General features: G+C 29.6%; 1 pseudogene; it reads right to left on the bottom strand.

The window, feature by feature from the left end:
• Positions 1–3211: 3211 nt before the first annotated feature.
• On the bottom strand, positions 3212–3776 carry LOC112686413 (annotated as a pseudogene).
• Positions 3777–8899: the final 5123 nt, after the last annotated feature.

The following is an 8899-nucleotide window of genomic DNA, read 5'->3' as shown; positions in this document are numbered from 1 at the left end:
GACATTGTTTAAACTCGTAGGATATAATATGATAATGTATTTTGTTGGCGTTTGATACGTCCGAGTTTGATAGATGTATGAGGTTAAATATTTTTACTGTAATCGTAATAGCATTAGTATATGTAAATAATATGATACAGGCAAGAAGGGATTATTTATCGTTTGCGTTAGCTGATATAGAGTTGATTTGAAAGGCTATACAATGGCACTTTAATTGGTTATGTAAGACAACTTATCAACATCTAAATATGACGCGGCACATGGGTGTTGGTGGTGTGTGTACGAGTCACGGGTGCGGTGAACACGGTGGTGGAAAATATTATAATAAAAATAATAATAAAACGACGCGGGTTATTACAGTTAGTCCGTATTATATATTATTAATCAACACACGTGAATAATGAAATTAATAATATTAATAATAAAAGAAAAATAAGTGTGCACAAAGTATAACAATTATTGTATAAAAAAAAAAAAAAAAGAGAGGTTGAGATTGACGACGAGATGTGTCTCCACGCGATCTCGGAAAAACAGCACGGTTCAGATGGTGGTACCTGCGGACGTTGTCGCGACTGCCCGCGTCCCCGGAATGGTGATGGATGGAAGGACGGGTTTTCACGGCGATATTGCGTGCAGCGAACTGATGGTTGATGAGAGAGATAAGGGCACGGTCGGCGATGGCCGTTTGGTAACGGCTGCCGCACGGGTCCGCATCAAATATCACACATTTAATATTACGAAAATACATTATATAGACATCCATTTCATGAAATGGACAATACTTATATTGTGCACTTTGTATAATTATTATAAAAACAAATATTTACGAACTATGGTTCGTATTATAACTGTACTTTTCTATATTATTCTATGAACAAAAATATAAAAATAATTATACTCATAATAAATTATATCATATTACATTATATTTTAATTTTATTTTTTATAAACAACAGTGTTACCTATGAAGTATTATAAAATATTCATAATACATTATAACTATACCTATATGTATATTTCTTCTTTATTATTTATTTTACACGATAATTAATGGCATCGACTGTAACATATATTATTTTTTAAAAAAAGTACACCTACTTGATTGGCAAGGAGTTTTCGCCTTACACGTACAAGACAAAACTCCTTGCCCTCCTGAAATTTTTTTAATCAATTCTTGTACCGAAAATTCAAAACTTTTATCGACTTGGTTAGTAGTGAGAAATTGAGTTGTTAATTTTTTAAAACATTCACAACTGAACCATCCTTTAATTAAACCATATTTTGTTCCCATTTTATGCAATCCTTTTTTTTTCTTCCGTGATCACACAAATTATATTTATAAATATCTAAATTGAAAAAAAAAATGTTTTAACTTTAAATTGTATAAAATTTAATATATCCAAGGCTTAAATAAAAAAAAATATATCATAATATTATAATATTAATATGAATTTTTACAAAATCATCTTTAATTGTTCTCAATAATTAACTAATTTCATATTTTTTTTTATGTTTTATGCCCTTTTAAGACAATATTTAACTATGTTTAATGGTATTTAATTTTGTTAGAATTAAAAAAAAAAAAATTAGTCATCTTATATATATATATAAAAATGGAGCCAAAAATGTATCAATTGTTTCATCAATTCATCATTCAAATGTTTCATCAATTAAGAACGGCTGGGCCGATTTAGCTCAATTTTTTTTTTTTTAATTGTTCGTAATTTCCAGTAGTATGTTTTTATAAAAAAAATGTTTGAAAAAATGCTATTGTTCATTAAATTGTAGTTTAATTTAATAATTTTTGAACCGATCGATAACTGCGTAATTGAAAATGAATTATTAAATAAAACTGTTAAAAACCATTAAAAACTATTTTAAAACTATTAATTTTATTTTTGGTATTAAATGATAGGTATTGCATAAATATTAAACAACAAGATCCTGCAACAGGTGCCAAAAAAAAACAAGAATGTTAGTTCGAAGGATTATTATGCATATCGGTTGATGATGAGACGCGATTAGGATAACGTTATTTTACGATGTCGTGAGCTTTGTCAAAAATTTATGGTCGACGTTTATGTAAAGATAGAGAGCGAACGATTTCGATACTTACGATTCAATCAAAAAAAACTTCGTGTGAAAGATTCTCAAAACAGTTGTTAGATATTGGTGATGGGAAAGTTACTACAGATGAAACGGGATGCATAAAATTACCGACCAAATTCTGCACAATCATTGATTCGCAAAACGCTCTGATTGACCAAATATTTTCCAATGTACACAGACAGTACACAAATCATGAGTGGCTGGCCGAAAGAGCAATTTTAGCAACAAACAATGTGGACGTCAACGAATTGAATTTCAAGATATAACATTTCGCTTCTCCGGTGGAACAACGGCGTAAGTGAAAATGTAATTGTTCTTCAGAAAACGTAATTGTTCCATTGGAAATGTGATTAAAAACCGGTATTTTCAACAATGACGAAACTGCTCTCTAGCGGTAAATAATAGATATTATACTTATGTCATTGTTCCATTCGATAAAATGAAATGCTATTGTACTGTTGTCGTACTTATGTCTAAAAGTCAAAAATTTGCACTTATGTCGTTGTTCCACCGGAGAAGCGATTTGTTACCAAGAGACTTGGTGGCATACAGATCTATTGATACAGTTTGTGATGCTACTGAAGCTGTAAATTATCCAACAGAGTTTTTAAACTTATTAGGTTTACCAGGCAAGCCACCACATAATTTACAACTGAAGGTTGGATCACCGGTTATTTTGCTTCGTAATTTGAACCCATCATGGTTTTGCAACGGCACGCGATTAGTCATTAAAAAAGTAACGAAAAATGTTATCGAAGCCATCGTTTTAAATGGCAAATTCCGAGGTGAAAATTTATTATTACCGTGAATCCCTATTATACCCACAGATGTGTCAATACAATTTAAACGCCTTCAATTTTCAATTAGATTGGCATTTGCAATGATTATAAACAGTGATGTTCCCATCATTTTTTATGAGAGTATACTACGCTGAAGAACGCCAAAATATAGGTATTTCATTTTTTTTTACGATAAAAGTGGTAGAGAGGTTTAATTAATAACCAAAAAAATTACTATTACATTTTTAATATTAATATTTATTTAAACAAAAATTTTTATAATATTCAATTACGGTTGTAAAAAAATATTGTTTAAAAATTAATTATTTAAATAAATTGACAAAAAATTGTTTTCTTAACTCATCTTCTTCGTCGATGGTTTTTTTTTTGTTCTTTACCACGTGGAACTGAATTTGCTGATCTGTGGTTTCGCAGCCAAATTTTCACGTATGGTCGTGGATTGAAGTCTTCAACTGGGGTCCATTGATGGAGATGAACATTAAATCTGACACATTTTCAATCGTTAAACGAGTTCTAAGATCAGTTATGGTGAAATTCATATCAGAAAATCCTCGTTCACATTCGTTAGTTGTTGTTGGAAGTATGTTTAGTGTTTTTATAAGATCAGAAGATGTATTTCGAGAACGAAAGTTTACTAAACTTTCAAATTCAGATAGACCAAATCTGCGTGACACTTTTTTAACTTTTTCTTCTCATCTATCATCATCGGTTTCTATTTTAAATACCTCTACAATAACTTACAGGGTGAAAAAAATGCAATTTAGATGTTTGCGTAATAATTATAAGATTAAATTTTTCAATATTCCTTATCTTTAGATCTTGTAATATTGTTTTATTTTTAAGGTCATTGAATAAGCGCTAACGCATTCTATCGACTATATTTTGCAAGAATTGCAATCTGTTGATTCCTCCTGACTTTGTGATTATAATATTTATGCCTTTATGAATTCGTTTTTGTATAGCTCCTATGATTTCTTTTTCTTTTTCACCAGGTTCTGTCTTCAGGCTTTCTAGAATTCTAATTGTCCTACAAATTTCTGATTGAGCGCGCATTAATGTTGTTTTTCTTGATTGAAGTACATAAGACAACATTCCGAGTTCGAAAAGGACGTCACAAAAGAGTCCAAGCTCCTCTAGGAAAGAAGAAGATTCTAATTTTATTTTAGTCCAGTTTCAAGAGTTTGACTCACGTGCTTATATATCCCTGGATAGTTTTCCCATATGGCTATTATCGTACAAAAACTACTGGCAGACCAACGCACTTTTAAAATACGACCAATTTTTTTCATTTCAATTCCAACCTCCAAACAAGCCCTAGAATTTTTAGGACTTTGGTGATAATAAGAGTAAAATTTATCCATTAAACTTTGAAAACGAGAAACACCTTGCACATATTTTATGAGATGTACTGAAAGTTCAAGTCGATGACATAAACAATGCCACGTAAATAGTTGCGGTATCTTCTCACAAAGTTTAGCAGCTATTCCAGATTTCGGGCCTGTCATTACAACTAGCTCCATCACTTGTAAATGCAATCCAATTCTTCAATGCAAAAGACTTAGAAATTCCAATTTTTTCTAAACTCAACCACAAGGCTTTCTCAATATTTACAGCGTCTTGTCTATCCAGCTCTATTAAATCAAGAAATACTACAATAGGAGTCTCTGAATCAAAGTTTGATGAAATATATAAAATCAGTGTGCATTTTGTACTCAGTGTAGCCGATTCGTCAATCATTATAGTGAATTTTGAATTTGACTCTATAAGACGTGTAATTAGCCGTTGGCGCATCTCTTTTGCGATAACGTTAATTATTCGAGTGGCAGTTATTCGACTGTGCAAGGAAGATCCCATGTCTAATCCATTAATTGTCTGCAGTTTAATAAGTTCTTCAAACTGTAGAAAGGGACGATGATGCTTCGCTAAGCAATATGCAGTTTGAAAAATTCTCATATTACTGCTAACCACAGTTTCGGACATATGTTCAAACATTCTATCCAAAACCTGTTCAGAGCCTTTCTTTAAGACGTTCTCAGCAAATAAATGAGATTTACTTTCCGAATTCTGTTTAATTTTATTTCTTAAAGAAGATAGCTAATTCGTACTTTTACTTCCAGCAGCCGTTATTTCAAAGTCCATCCATTCACGTGACATTCGAAGTTTACCATCAGCAATGGATTTTTGTAACTCAATACTATTTTTTACCTGTATACAAGTACAACACCCTAATTTCCCATTTTTACAATCTATCCACGGATTTTTCTTCTGAAATTCAGTTACCTACTTGTTCATTAGTCCATAACACAGGCCAACTTTTATGTATTTCCGTAATATTTGGATCACATCGAACCACGCAATCATTATTTTCCTCGTAGTATGGTAAAACTGATAGACCCGCTACAGGAATATCAACATTAGAAATAAAACTACTTTTTTTTTGTTCGGGGGAAAAGAAACTATCAAGGGGGCCACGTTTCAAATTTGAACTCATTATAACAACAAAGAAATCGGAGTAACGGCTGTTTACATATCACTGACGAACACACGAACGATGACTGACATCTATGTGTAAATATTAAATATTACACTGTGTAATATACTATAATAATTCATACTGAGTAATATGGTGTTATTTTTGATTATTATCGTCGTAGATTGAAGACGTCGACAACGATTACGGGAAACACCACCGATAACGATTATTTGTCGTCGTACGAGTATTGGTCAACTCCCCATGATTATCGTTATTGTCGTCTATCGTTATTGAGCGTCGTGAAACTGATTAGTAAAAACATACTATACTTTTAAGTTTTTAAAAATAATACGTATTTTTGCTTTTTGTATAGTTTGTTTGAGAGTATACATAGTATAACCATGATATTTTAGAAAAAGCTTGAGAGTATACGGCGTATACGTAGTATACCCTATGGGAACACTACTGACTATAAATAAGTCTCAAGGCCAAACGATGTCTATTTGTGACTTAGATTTGAGCACATCATGTTTTTCACACGGACAATTATACATGGCGTGCTTTCGAACCATTCAGTTTGTGTTGGCGAAAGATAGGATAGCAAAAAATATTGTACACTCTGTTGCATTAAGGGATTGATATTAGAGCTCTTAAAACACGTGTCACGGAATTCACGTGTACACGTGAAGTACATGTTTATCCAAAATATATATCCATTTTTACAATGGTAAAATTAGTAATTTTATGTTATACACTTGAAGTTTTAATAAAATATTAATAGTACAGTATTAAGTTAAGGATATACGTTTTTATTTTGGATTTTACACGTGACACGTGACACGTGAATTCCGTGAATTCACGTGTATTAAGAGCTCTAATTGATATTGTTTTTTACTAATATTAGCGATATATATAATTTTAAAGGATCAATTTTAATAAATTATTAAAAAAATAAATGTTTGATGTTTTTTCAATTTTATATTCTGTCACTGTTTACAGCACTGCATACCTCTTCCACTTATATATCACATCCTTACACACTTATATTAAATTAGTTATTTTTTTTAAAAATAATAAAACAAAATAATGACAAAACAACGTTTGTCGGGTCAGTTAGTAATATACTATTAATTTATATAGTAATATGTATATTGGTTATGTCATATTTTTATAAAATAAACAGCTATAATTATAAATGAATGATGTTTCTATTATATAGAGTCAAAGTATACAGAAAATTACAATTATTAATTTGAATTTTGAAAAGGGTTTATATTTGAAGATTATAATTTTTCAGGGAATTCAAATAACTTATTATATTTTTAAATTATTTGCTTTATTTAAGTTTTTTTTTTTCTAAAATTACTGACTATTATTTAGTGTTATGTCCATGTAATAAAATATTTTTGAAGTAGAATTTTATTGGAAAAGAGATTAATTAAGTTTTCAGAGTTCTTTTCAAAATTCGTCCAAGGACGAAAGTGATTTAAAATTTAAAATACCCATGTTGTTGCATAAAAATAAATATAAAAATCAGAAAACAAATCCTTTTATTGTTATGACTTTTGATTATGAGTAGAACATTAATAAAATTAAAAAAAAATTACCCAAGGACGATGGTGATTTTAGTAATTATTGAAAATACTCAAAAATAATATAAAACTTTTCTTTTCTTTTTAATTTTATACTTATGACTTGATTATTAGCTGAAAATTATCTCCTAAAAATTAAAAATAATAAATAAAGTTTTCTTATACTTTAAAATTCATTTTAAACGTCCCTAATGTAATGTCGCATCCGTCGATCACTGCAGAGTTCTTTCAATCAAATTTACGAAATCTTCAAGTATGTATTACTTTAACTTCTGTAGATCGTTCATTTTACAAATTGCAAGTTTAGAGTATGAACATGCTTCAATAATAGGAATGTTTTCACAACGTCCGTTAGTTTTTGATCTGACAAAAGTTTCATTACTTATTTTATTGCCAATGAAGGGATGATAGAGGCTTCACCAGGTTTTATTGGATCAAGGGTGTACTAAAAAAAAACTCGACACTTGAAATGAAACTTTATTCTTTTTGTAAATTTTTTTCAATAACATCTTTCTGATAGCTTGGCTCTAAAATTAACTCAACGCTATAATTTGAAGTGTATACCGACAGTATATGTTATTGTTTAACTATTGTTACTAAACTTCTTGCACATAGTACTGCTTAGTATTACAATATATTGATGAGTGAATAACCGAACTTTTCTTAATTTAACGTTTAATGGTCGCAATATGTCTGTATAATAACTACGGGCTTATAACGTTTAGTATTTTTAATATATTTTTTCTTTCTATTATTTTGACAATCGTCAACCTCCGAACTGCTGGATTCATCAATATATAATACACAATCATGTTTAAAAATGATGTATTGTATACTTGATATAATAACTTCAGTAAGTAAATTGGACGTAGGTAGACGTAATGTAATTTAACAAAGCACTTAGTGAACAGTGATAATATTATTATTGTATACGTTATAATCGCTATGAATAACGATGACTATCGACCGGTGCGACAACTGTCAATCAATTATCATACATCAAACAATTTCAAATAGGTTTCATATCACTGATATGGGTTCTTTTCGAAATGTTGTTAAAACAAGTGGTTTTTTAATCGCAGTAAAAAATATATTTGGATCTTTCTTGCTCATAAAATGTCGGTGTATATAGGTAAACAAAAAAAATATGAAAAGTCTGTTCGATAAAAACTCAATATAGGCCCTTTTCAAAATTCCCAATTAAATTATATTTGTAAACGAAAAATAATTGGTTTCTTTTTTCTTTAGAAGAGGAAATAAATTATATATCTTACACAAAAAAAGAAAAAAAAAATTACATTTCTGTAAACTTGATACTCTAAACTTTGGATGAGAAAAATTCACACAAATGTTATGACCAGAAAATGGAAAATTTTTATTTTGTCTACTACAGTGAAGTAGAGCCTATTATCGGTAAATAATTTCAGAAAATAAAATCATTATAAAATTATAAAATCCGTCCGTTATTGATAGATTGTCAATTTTTGATGGACAAAAAAAATTTAGGTTTTTCTTAATAATTTTAATTTAATACAACGTGTTAGAATAAAAATAATTTATAAAAGTTACCGCAAACGTAATTTCATATTTTGAAGACATTCACGTCGATTTTATTGGAACGTTCACATCATTGGTTTTTGATATCAGTATATTAGTACTGTATTAGTATTAGTATTAGTAGTCGTATAGTAGTTAATAGTAGAATATTTATATACTCATGTCCGTCTGTACCTGCGTTAAGTTTATTTCTTAACGATTAGTCTAAACCTTTATTTTGTCATACCGAAATGATAACGGAAACAGATATACTACGTAATACCTATGTGTACTAAAAGCGTATAGTTTTTGAATTCGAATTACATAGAAGATGTATATAAGTTATCATTGGATACGCCTTGAAATAATTTTTCGTTGAAGCTTGTTAA

This window comes from Sipha flava, unplaced genomic scaffold (assembly GCF_003268045.1).
Source record: "Sipha flava isolate LNK unplaced genomic scaffold, YSA_version1 307_pilon_pilon, whole genome shotgun sequence".
Lineage (NCBI taxonomy): Eukaryota > Metazoa > Arthropoda > Insecta > Hemiptera > Aphididae > Sipha > Sipha flava.
The sequence above is the reverse complement of the archived record's forward strand: the minus strand, read 5'-3'. Positions and strand labels throughout refer to the sequence as shown.